Source organism: Balaenoptera physalus (assembly GCF_965194825.1).
Source record: "Balaenoptera physalus genome assembly, contig: HAP1_SCAFFOLD_967, whole genome shotgun sequence".
In the NCBI taxonomy this organism is placed as follows: Eukaryota; Metazoa; Chordata; class Mammalia; order Artiodactyla; family Balaenopteridae; genus Balaenoptera; species Balaenoptera physalus.
Window position 1 is genome coordinate 62,263 of NW_028125823.1, and position 12,574 is coordinate 74,836.

The window sequence follows — 12,574 nt, forward strand, 5'->3', positions numbered from 1 at the left end:
CATTTCCACCCACGGGGGAGCCAGGGGAAAGCCCCAGGGCCTTCTCTGGTGTACGGGAGAGCCCCAGACAGAGCTAGCATAGGTTCAGCCCAGTCTCCAGGAGAGAAGAGCAGCTCAGATCAGGGGCATTCCTGTTAATTTTCCAGGGACTTTCTGCAGATGAATTTTGGATGGAAATATTTGTTTTTGTTATATATCAGATGATTTTCTCATATTTTAGTGAGATCTAAGAAAGACCATTTTAATTCTGTCCAGGCAGGCCTTGGGGAGGAAAAAAAAAATCTAATTTATGAGTACTCTGAAAATGTTGGGAATCCACATTAAAGAAGGTATATGTTTTTTAACTGATAACTGACTTGATATGTGAAAACCTATACAAATAGGAATAAAGGAATGACTAATTCAGAATTAGTTCTCTTAAATAGCAAGTTTCTAAAGCTGCATGATTCTTTGTATAAGAATGTGTTTCACACTGCTTAAGACTATGTAAATTGTTACTGTGTAAATTTTAAATATATATATTTTTATAGATCTAAAACTTTAATGGTCTATTGGGTTGCTTGTCATAAGTTGAATATTGTTTCATTACCTTAGTATTGACTATACTTAGGTATACTTTTCTCTATAGTCACTCAGTTTCCTTCAAATCCTGTTTGTCACAGTGTTTGTTTTATAGTCAGACACAAAATTAAGTGGGTCCAAATGGTACAATCACTTCTATATTATTTGCTGAAAACAGTTGAGTCGTCCCTCAATTCACTTTGGTTTTAATCCTGTCATACTCCTCTAGGCTAAGAAAATGAAAGCTTATCTGGACTACATTTATGCTTAATATCAACATGGTTTATAAGTGATAGAACAACTACTCACATATTCAATCAGCCCTGGACCAGAAGGCTGTGTAGAACCACCAGAAGTGCATGCTGTCTGTCTGCACTGGAAGACCATAGAATGCGCTTGAGGAAACAAGAGCTCAGCGTGGGATGAGTGTGATTCAAAGCCAGCGTGGATGAGTGGACCACATGTGGGACGATCAAGTTATATTCCTATCCGGTGTCTCTGGAGAAAATACCACTCTCTGTTTTAAAAACAAAAAAACCCAAGTTCTGAATATAATTGATCCATTGGTCCTCATAGTCAACGTCATCAGGTCTCAGATTATTTAAGTCATTTTGCTGCCACCAGTGTCACTTAGTCACTTGGAAAATTTAGTCAAGACAATTTCCTAAAATTTTTTTTAAATGCTCGCTTGAAGTATTTTCAACTTAGTCTAGATGGGTTGTAAAACCCATTTCTGTACAAGTAGTTTACTTAAATAAGGAATGTGTCCTAAGAAGCATTCCTGAGGTACAGAAATATTTTTTCCATTGAAATAGCCTATTCGTAAACAAAGAATATTTTCTTATTTCTAACTTATAAAACCTCAGACGGAACATCTAGACAGAACCATATAGAGGATGGTAGTTAAAACTATCAGCATAGCATTTTACTATTCTGTTTTACTCATCCTCGAGTTTGAAAAGGTGGGGTGAAGGTCAAATCAGTAATGCTAGAAGGCCTCATGGACAACGTATAACTTTACTCCATTGCTCCTTACCATACATCAGCACCTTTATAAGGACAAACACAAAAGCCTGAGACTTTCCTGGCCCCATGTCTTTTTATCACTGTCATCCCCAAAGACAGAATCTGGGAAACAACTTGGGATCTAGTTCACGTACCTTCAAGTCTCGGCTTTTGTCCACTGCTCAGTGTGTACATGGACTTCCTTTGGGTGCTGGCTTCTCTGTTGGACCGAGCTTCATGGGAAGGACACCAGGGCTAGGTGATGAGAAGCAGCTGGTGCAAACTGACAGTGGGGGCGAAGACCTGAAAAGCTGCATGAATGTTCTGGAACTTTCCGTATGTGATTCCAAGTAGACACATTTATGACTCCCTTAAATAAAAAAGGAGCAGAGATGAGGTGATACCTGGTGAAAATGATGTTTATTATAAAATATTCGTATCATTATAGCTAAATAGGAAAGATAAATATATGTTTATATCTCTTATCAGAAGCTACCCTTAGCTATAATTAAGCATGCTGAATAGATTAAAAGAAAAACTCAGCACTGGTGTGTATTTGATCTATGTTTAAATTCATTAGTCAGAAAGTGGTAAATGAGAAATTAATTTTTCCACTTGGCTTATATTTCACAAGATAATAAGAGTGGACACTTCAGTCTGCTTGTGAGGCCAGTTGTATTACTGGTTGCATTTCAGCTGTCCCTCCTGTGTGTCTTTCAAGGTGCTAGCAGACTGGAAGATACTCCATATACTGTACAGGAAAAGGAAATGTCACAGGATTCTCTTTTTAAAGGAGGAAGTAGAGTGGCTTTTTCCCTTTGAAAACTGTGACAGAACAGTGCTTATAAAACTATCCGTGGTGAATCTGTGGTGATGGACCCGTTCTTAAAATTTCCAATTCTTTGCAGACTGGCACTTTTGTAAAATTAAATTAAAATGTTACACTGAGATCAAATTGCTGTAAAAGTTTCTAAACACTTGCTCTCAGTTTCTGTACACATTCTTGCAGATGGGCAGAAAGAGTTTGCTATGTGGCACTGGTCTGTAGAGCACCCTTTAGTAGCAGTGAAACATGAGTTTCAGGCAAGGATCAATAGCTTCTGTTGTTATCTGGGAGTTTGGGATTTTGCCCAGAATGGGAGGGCAGTGCTTTTGTTTTGTTGTTTTGCTATTGGTCCAACTTTTGTGTAGAATTGTCCAGTACGCGCCTTGCTCAGGGCACCTGACTGAGGAGGTGAATGGGGGCTGGGATCTCTCCTCTGAGTCGTACCCTCTGCTTGGCAGAGGTCCTTGGATCAGCCATCAGATAGTCCCAGTTACATTTGCTGCTTTTTTGAGACGCCTTCCATAGGTTTCTACATTCTCTTAGCGGAAATCAGCAAGAACCTCCTTTTGATTTCAGTTCGTTATGCTTAACAAAAATCTTCATCACATCTATTTCTTTACTGGATTTCAAGCTCCTGTGGGAAGGAGTGTGGGTCTTACATTGTTGTGACTAGAACAGTGCTCATACTAATATCAAATGAATTCCGAATCACAGGTTGATAGTGAAAGCCATGCTCAGCTGTTAACCTTCTTGAAGAAGCAAAGAATCTCATAGTGTGATGATTTTCTTCCTTCTTTTTTATTGATCCAGGACTTGAAGAGACCAAGTTTTTAGATGTAGTCCTGGGGAGAGAAGCTTCCTGAAGTTAATGATACCCCGACATATTCATCCAGTCAGAGAGACCTATGGAATGGCCACAATAGACATAAGAGGTCAAACCGAGTATTGTTAACATTTTATCTCTAGTGAGGTTAAAATTAACCAAGGACATTGAGTTCACCGAGAAACAGCTTCTTAAACAAATATAGCTCATGAAAAAACATTACTTATTGGGGTCACGGACTCCTAAGAATGAACAGAACCTTAATATGTCTGGGGAACACACGTGCCATGTTGCACTGCTGGTGGAAGAGGCCTGACCCCGGCCTGGACTCTGCAGAGCCTCCTGGCAGGTCGCAGGTAGGGTGTAGGGTGGGGCTGGTGTGGCAAACAGGGAAGCAAGGGCATAGCAGCCTGAGACCACCTCAAAGTCAGAAGCAGAAGGACACACCCCTTGGCGTGCGCAACTGACGTCAGGAAAAATGAAGGCCTGGAAGCTTATCACCAACACAGAGGAAATAACTTTGGTGGCAAATGGGACAGGAGAGAGTTCTTAAACAACAGGTGGCTTGTAATGGTCTCTTCTCCACCAGACGCATCCATCACGCCTTGGTTCCTGAGGGTCTTCACGCATCTGAAAGGCACACTGTGTTTGTTTGACCCTCACAGGCCGCGTCGATGGTGGCCTGAAGAGGGGGCACGGGCTCAACGTCTGTAATAAGGAAGAGTTTTGAGCAATTCCATGAATTCCAATTCTGTGTGGGATTTTAGTGTGAATGACAAATGTTTATGAGCCCAAGTTACTGTTTTATGATTAATATGAAATATTGCCTGAGCCTAAAAGCCAGTCTTGCCAGAAACGCAAGAAGTATGTTTCTAACATATTTTGGGTTCTGTTCAAGCAGTTAGTTTGTGAGGATAGAAAACCACTTAAGTCAGTTCCATAAGGAGCATCCCACAGACCGACAGGGCAGGAAGTACAGCCAGTCCTCCTGGAAGGCACCTGGGACCTAGAGAGCCAAGAAGTAAAGCTTCCAGCAGCGTCTCTCATGATCCACAGAGAGATGGTCTCATCGCTCAAGATTTCCCCGCCTCACTCTGTACATGATCTCCCTTTCTTTCCCTTCCTCTCTTTGTCTCTCTCCACCTCCATCTCCCACTCTTCATCCTCTGGGCACACAAGGGTGCTCCTGCCACTGAAGGAAGCTGCATCTTAGTTCACCAGTCCGAAATCCTGAGAAGTAGAATCTGATTGGCTCAGCCGACCTACGGTCCTTGAACCACGTGCACAACTCTATCCAATCATCTGTGGCCAGGGCATGGGGCCCGGGTGCCTGCAGCACAGATTCAAAGTTTCTGGGAAGCAGGTGTGTTCAGGGCGTGCCTCAAACCATATCAAATACATGTGGAGTTTTCACAGCTCAGGTGCACACATGAGTGACCTTCAGCGAAGGAAGAAGAATCAGCGTAGTTCAGAGCACCTCGTAATTAAGGTTGGTAATCATCCAATTAGCATCCTCACCAATAGAAAATGTTAGAATTCATCAGAGAAGAACAAAGACAAATGCAGGTGACATCAGAGCTTTAGGGTAAGAGTCACACAAGGTTGCCCTCATGAGGCAGTTTTCTTAGTGGTCGGAGGGAAGATAGGAAGAAAAAAGAGTTACAGGTGTCCGGAGTAATTCCCTTCGTGTGCAGGTTTGTTGCTGTTGATCTGCTTAAATAGCCTAGAAGACACACATGTGCTGTTTCTAAAATGCAGACCGAAGTCCTGCGAGCTTTCCTGCAGCTTTTTGATGGAAAGGGGATTTACAGTTCTGTCCTCTAAACCTCAACTACGTGTGTTTTCAGCCCCATTTTTGGCCTGTGGTTGGCTAGCTCTGTAAAGTGCTCTGGCTCCAGTACTTGAACTTCATGTTGCAAAGGGTAAATTTGGCGTTATCTGCTTCCTCCAAGTTCCATGACGACTTCCTTAATTTGTTGTTCTCTTTGTGCCCTGGGTAGTAAATTCTTACCGACAGTGGAGATTGGCTCCTGCACTCTTAAGCCTAAGCACCAAGGTTGTCTGGAACCTTATGCACAGTATTCCCAACAGCTCTATCACAGGTTAGTTTAATGTTCACTGTAATGAGGTATTGTTTTCCCTATGCCTCTTATTCCTTCTACAGGATATTATATTTGTTGAGATACAGCCTGGAGCCAGGGAACAGAGCAGAGAACCCAGGCCCTTAGAAGGGTAAACCTGCTGGTTGTTCTCAGCCGTCAGGTTACATTTGTGGCTTTCTAGACACTAAGTAAATAAAAACAACGGGAAATCTTTGGAGAGCCTCATGGTGGATATCAGGAAAGATAGTTTGGTGTTGTATATGAATATTCACTAAATCTATTTCTGGGTCAGCCTGTGTTGGGGACATTAAAATTACCTACATTTCAAAGGTTAACAATGCAACTAAACTAAGCCAATGTAAGTTTAGGCTTAAACATACAGAGAAGAGGAACTATTTCCCACAAGCTAATGGTCGGCAAGACCTAATGGAATGAGTACATGTGTTGAACAATGCTGTAAAAATCACAATAACAAAAGCAGTCAGACTTAAAGCTTCATTTTACTAACCTCAGACACCAAGTTGAATATCCATGTGGGAAGAAGCAAACACCTTATAAATAGATATTGTTGGTGCTAAACCTATACTTACCCCAGCTCAGGGAAAAAGAAGTAAATAGATATGGTGAAATGATTTCAAATGGTTCCAAGCCATCTCCCTTACTTTACTCTTAAACCATCCCCAGATAATGAGATTTTCTAAGTCAGTTATTGTGTTGAACAAAGGACAGTGATGAAAAATAGTAACCAAAGGCATTTTCAAATGAGTGAAACAAGATATGCTTCTTCAAATATGAAGAAATCTCTCAACATAAAACCATTTAACAACTTTTATAAAGTTTAGGAATTAAGCAAAGACATGTGGTAAAGGACAACTGCTTCAAAATTGTAGCAATGCCTCAAAGTTCCTATTTGTAGGCTGATGGTCCTAAGGAGATACATTAGGACCTCGTAGATTAATGCAATCTTCAGTGCCATTTAATCCTAACAGGGACCAGGAAGTTTAGCATTATCTATGTAGCAGGCCAAAAAGCTGCCAAGTCCTTGTATACAGAGAGAATCAAGTATCACACTGAATTACTGACCTGGTAGTTAATGATCCACTATCCGCCAGCCACTTTTCTTTACAGGAGCATTCTAACTGTTTCTCAGCATCCACCCATACGTTTGGTCCCTCTATGCAACTGTAGGCAACCTCAATTCCATGTTCCCTCACAGCAACTCTTTGGTCTCAAGCTGTACCATGTGGAGAGAGGATTTTATGAATCTCTTGCCAAGGATCTTTCAGGTCAAGGTCAAGCCATGGATCTTTCACACTATGCCTTCAAGAGACCAGCATCCAAAGTGACTGTTCAAGAGACCCAGAGGGTCACACCTTAGTAGTAGAGCTAAACTAGCTCAGAATAGAGACTACTCCAGATATACCCTTAAACACTTCAAAAGAAGCCATGAAAGGATCAAACCAATCTGATCTTCCAGGACTTTAACTACCTTCCAGAACAAAACCAACATTCTTTAAAGGAGGATAGCTAAGTTCAGATACTCAATGACCTAACAACTCCATGTTCAGGATCCAAAAAAAATAACTAGACATGCCAAGAATCAGGAAATATGACCCATAACCAGGAGGAGAAAAAGAGTCAATAGAAAAAGACCCACCAATGACAGAGATGGTGGAATTAGTATTCAAAGACAATGAAATAGCTATTACAAACATGCTCAACATGTTTAAGGATCTTTAAATAATATGAATATAATCAGGAGAGATAGTGAAGACATAAAGAACCAATTGGAACTTCTAGAGATGAAAATTAAGATATCTGAAGTGAAAAAATACACTTGGTGGGACTAACTGCAGCTTAGACATGGAAAAAGACCAGTGAACCTGAAGATGTAGCAGTACAAACTATTCAATCTGAAACATTAACTAACTAACTAACTAAATCAGGCCTCAATGACCTGGGGATAATATAGAGTGGTTCATTATATGTTTGACTGGAGTCCCAGAAAAGTGTGTGTTGGCAGGAGGAGAGGAGAGGGAGACAGAAAGATATTTGAAGAAATAATGGCTGGAAAACTTCCAAATTTAATAAAAACTATGAACCCACAGATCTAAGAACCTTAAGGAACCTGAAGTAGCACAAATACACACACACACACACAATAACATCAAAGCACATCAAAATCAAATTTCTGAAAGACAGTGATAAAGAGAAAATCTTAAAATCAGCCAGAGGAAAAAGGCACATGGTGAACAGAGGAATAAGGATAAGAATGAGGGCAGATTTCAGAAATGATGCAAGTCAGACGACAATGGACATCTTTAAATTGTAGAATGAAAAAAAAAATACTGTCAACATAGAATTCTATATCCAGCAAAAATCTTCTTTAAAATTTTTACCTTAAGGTGAAATAAACACTTATTAAGACAAACAAAAGCTGAGGGGCTTTGCCAGTTAAAATCACTATAAGTATTGTTAGAGGAAGTTCTTTAGATAGAAGAAAAATAAAACCAGATGGAAACTTGGATCTAACAAAGGAATGAGGAGTACAAGAAATGGTAAATATGTGGGTAAATATGAAAGTATTTTTTCATTTTTAAATTTCTTCTATGACTAATTAACTATACAAAGCAAAAATAACAAACATGTTGGGTTCATAACTTATGCAGAAATAAAATGTATGACAACAATAGCACAAAGGATGGAAGGGGAAAATGGAAGTATATTGTTATAAGGTTATTATACAATAGTCAAATATTATTATTTAAAGTAGACTTGGTAAGTTGAGGATATGTATTATAAACATTAGCACAACCACTAAAATCTAAAAGGTAGAGGTATAGCTAAGAAACCAATAGCAGGAAATAAAGGTAAAAAATAAACAGAGAACAGATGGGATAAATAGGGAACAAACATCCAGATGGTAGATTTAATCACAACCATTACATGTAAATGGTTACAAACACTCGAAATAAAAAGAATGAATTAGATCCAGCTGACTGGAGGGAATTCCTGATGCCCTGTGAAGTGGAAAAACAACATACAGAGTTGCTGTTAGCATTTGTTTATCTATGAGTAGTAGGAGGGAGAGGTGAGGGAAAAACAGAAGGAGACTGACAAAATGGAAACATATGCATGATAAAATAACAAGAAGTGTTAAATAGAATCTATGACAGTGTTGTTGATAATAAAAATGTGTTCTGAACATAGACCAGGACTAGAAGATGACACGAACAAGTGAAAACACTGAATTGACCTAGGATGTGATTGTGGTTAATTTCATTCTTAGATTCTCGACCTTCCGTATAGCTTTTATAACAAAATATTAAAATTTAAAAATAAATGTATGAAGTTTGAAGATACAGAAAATCATGACCCAAATTCCTTTTATAGTGAGTGGTTCTTTGACTCTCTAGTTTCGTGGAAGGAAAGTGAGTGAAGACCTTTTGTGCAATAATTCTCCCAAGATAGTTCCAGCCCTGTAAATGCTTTAGCATCTTATCTGGTATTAGCACAGGGCACTGGCTGTTGTTGTAGGTAGTCATTAAACATGGCAAGAAACTCCACCTGAAGCGAGAGTCGGTCAGAGTTCTTTGGTTGCAGGAAGCAGGAACTGGCTTTGGCTGACTTAAAGAAAATCATTGGGAAGACCAGAAAATTAGTCTTGGAATTGAGGCAGCTCCAGAAGGAGGAAGCAGAATTCCAGGGACGGTACATAGCAGCCGCAGTCTGGTTGGGTTGCTTCCACTGGAACTAGTGAATTCCAGTCTTACTTCAAACTTACATCAGTGGCGCAAGTGTCAAAGTCCCAGAAAAAAGCACTGGACTCATCATGTGCTCACTCTCTAGATACACTAGGACCTACTAGGAGGTGCTCAGGACCCTTTAGGATCTTGGTAGCAGGAGGGCTGCTTCCTGTAATCACAGTTCTACCAAAATCACATGCACATAGAGAGGGAAGGCTGTTTCCCCAAAAGAATTCAGGGTGTTCTAAGGAAGGGCTCATGGACACTGGGTGACCAAAACATACCTTTCTTGGTACTGGAAAAAGGAAGAGGAATCATGGGGAAATTTTCACAGGGTTGAGCGTCATACCAAGAATGTGGAGTCTACCTGCAACACAAGATCCCACTGCATTCCTGAGTCTGGGGTCCAAACCGAGGAGGGCAAGGTTTGCAAATGCTTTTGTGCTATGAATCTGTGGGAATTGAATTTATGATCCAAAGCCCAATATAATAGACATGATAAGGCTTGCCTTTAGCCTGAAGGAATTTGATATAGTGGTTTGTGTTGGTGGCTTATTTATAAATATTATATGAATTTTTTCAATATAAATTTCAGTTTCAGTCTCCCATCTCAAGTGCTCCCATAAGTATGTATTAATTATTATGGGTTGGGTTTTTTTTCTGATGGGGCTCTAAAACTGACCGGAAAGAAACCACATTAATACATTTGGGGAAAAGATATTCTAAATATAATAAATGTTGCTGGGTGATATGAAATGATATGGCACGTTTAAATTAAACCTTGAAGAAGAGTATAGGCAGGTGGGCGAGTCAGGAAAATCATTAAGGAAACAAAGCAAACTGTTGAAATTCTGTGCACCACAAAAGAATAGCCATCTTGCAGATGGGCTTATAGTTGAAGAAAGCAATAAATAATCACTGAAGGAGAAAGTAAGGGTTAAATAAAGAATAAATGAAATGGAAATCGGAAATGTTTGCTTTTGAAAACATTTGGACTCAAGATCCATCCCCAGCTTCTCAGAATGATAGGGGCTCCTGTGTGTGCCTGCTCAGAGCGATGCACTTTTCCTCAGAAAGAGAAGTACTATTTACGACGTTTGTGTTAAGAAACTCCAGGGCTCCTACGGAAATGTACTCTGACCTCTTACACAACATTTTTACTTAAGCCAGAGCAAAGGAAATAATGGACGTTGAGAGATCAAATGACTGCCTTCCACTCTGTTCCCTTTAAAGATCAATAATTTTTATGAACTTCTTTTTCTTCTTAAGGAAGCAGCATCTGGCTTCATGGAATTTGGCAGAGTTAAGCATCCTGTTCTAGTTATGTTGATTTTTAAATACAAGTAAGATTGGTAAATGGCAGCTAAAGTTGAACCATCTGAGTAAGAATGAGAATAATGAAAGCCAGTGAGACTGAACCATACATTTTTAGTTAGGTCTTTGTAGGTCATCTTTTCCCTCTCCCACCCGCACTCATACAGATGAAAACATGACGTCACATGATTTGACACAATTTTTCTGTTCAAACATTTGTGGGACCTTTCCATATAATTTCATATTTTGAAGTGCTATTTTTTACACAATTCTTTTATAACAGTGTTGTATGAGGTTAGAATTAACATCTACCATACAGATAAAGTCTGTTATGACAGGACTGATCACATGCAAATATGTGTAGGGGACATGTAGCTGCAATTATGTGCTGAAGTTAATCTTTGGACTAAATTTAGAAAGGTGAAGGATTGGATACTTAGCTTTTAATCCTTTCCTCATCTTTAGAAAATGGGCCCATTTTGAGGCCAGGGCCAGGGTTATGTCTTAGAAATTTGCGCCCATGTGAAGCATGCTTAAGAAGATGATTCTTACCATGAAGGCTCTTAACAGAATTAATCTTAAGCCTGAGTATGACCCAGACATTAGTCTGGGCTTCTAGTGTCACAGGATATTACGTGCACCCAGAATAAAGTAAATTGCTTAATAATGCAATGGGATGATTTGCTCAACAATTCAGTAATAAAAATACCTTTCATGAATACAAGTCATATGACTTATTTCACAAATATTGTCTTAGTTTATCATTCATGTATAATTATTCACAAGGTTTAGATAAGAAAATGAAGCTAGTAGAGGCAAGTCACTTGTCTAAGATCTCATGCTGAGTGAGTGCCTGGCACATAATGATATATTTTGCTAAGTGGATTAATGTTGTAGCAGATCCTTTGTCTTCTGGTCAACTGCTTATGAAATGTACAAATGAAGGCAAGCATAGCTGCCATAATATACAGCAGTGTTGAAAAGAAGAAAAGCATAATAGAAATGTCACTTTTAGAAAAGTTTTGCAGGACTTTGGTAGCCTTTTGTAAGCTAGTTTTGAAAAGATGGCAGGCAGGGGAGCTGTCCTTGGTGCTGAACTTGCCATGAGGCGAATAGGTCAGAGGATGGCCTTAACCAGTTTTCCTACATATTTTCTTCTGGGCTTCTATTACCAATGACAATACTATCAATAAAAATTATATTTATAAAAAATTTTCCGTTTTAAATATTTTAAGGACTTTATAATATTTTTAATTATAGCTTTGTTGAGTTATTATTTAAAAAGGTAAATTTAATGCTATAATTCACTAGATTTTAGTATAGTCACAAAGTTGCGGAATTATCACCACTATGTAACTTCAGAATATTTTTATTACTGCCAAAAAAAAAAAAAAAAAAACCCACAGAAACCCCTCTCCTCAGCCTCTGGAACCAGGAATCTACTTCCTGTTTCTATAGATTTGCCTATTCTGGACTTTTCACATAAATGGAATCATACAATATGTGGCCATTTGTAACTTACTTCTTTCACATAGCATACTGTTTTTGAGGACTATCCATGTTGTGATATGTATCAATACTTCATTAAGTTTATTGACAAACAATAATCCATTGTATGAATATACCACATTCTATTCATCAGTTAATGAACATTTAAATTGCTTCTCCTTTTGGGCTATGCTGCTGTGAACATCTATGTACAAGTTTTTTTGTGTGGATATATGTTTTCAGTTCTCTTGTGTGTATACCTAGGAATGGAACTGCTGGGTTATATGATCATTTTAATATTTTGAGGATCTGTCAAACACTTTTCCAAAGCAGTTGCCACCAGCAATGTATGAGTATTCCAAATTTTCCACATCCTTATCAACAACTGTTATTGTCTGTTTTTTTAATATTAGTCATCCTAGTGGGTGTGAAATTGTATCTCATTGTGGTTGACTTGCATTTCTGTAATGACTAATGATGTTGAGCATCTTTTCATGTACTTATTGGACACCTGTCATCTTCTTTGGAGAAATGGCCATTCAAATCTTTTGCACATTTTTAAAAATTTGGGTGGTTTTTCTTTTTATTGTTAAGGTGAAAGAGTTTTTTATATATTCTGGATGCAAATCCTTTATCAAATATATCATTTAGAAATATTTTGCTCACACTGTGGGTTGTCTTTTCACTTTCTTGATAGTGTAAATGACTG

The 12,574-nt window shown here is 38.8% G+C and overlaps 2 long non-coding RNA genes across 17 annotated transcripts in view; one reads left to right on the forward strand and one right to left on the reverse strand.

Annotated features, from left to right (window-relative positions):
• Positions 1 to 12,574, forward strand: part of LOC309653710 — a 249,284-nt gene that overhangs the window by 62,251 nt on the left and 174,459 nt on the right. The window lies entirely within an intron of this gene.
• LOC309653708 overlaps positions 1 to 12,574 on the reverse strand; it is a 50,928-nt gene that overhangs the window by 3,364 nt on the left and 34,990 nt on the right. For 6 of the 10 annotated variants that reach the window (XR_014259386.1, XR_014259390.1, XR_014259391.1 and 3 more), the window contains 3 exons: positions 6,401 to 6,551; positions 1,722 to 3,295; positions 871 to 1,078 (listed from right to left, as the gene is read on the reverse strand). This is a non-coding gene — a long non-coding RNA (uncharacterized lncRNA). Of the gene's footprint in view, positions 1 to 870; positions 1,079 to 1,721; positions 3,296 to 6,400; positions 6,552 to 9,347; positions 9,431 to 12,574 lie in introns of all 10 variants that reach the window. The other 4 variants (XR_014259387.1, XR_014259389.1, XR_014259393.1 and 1 more) reach the window with 4 other exon arrangements.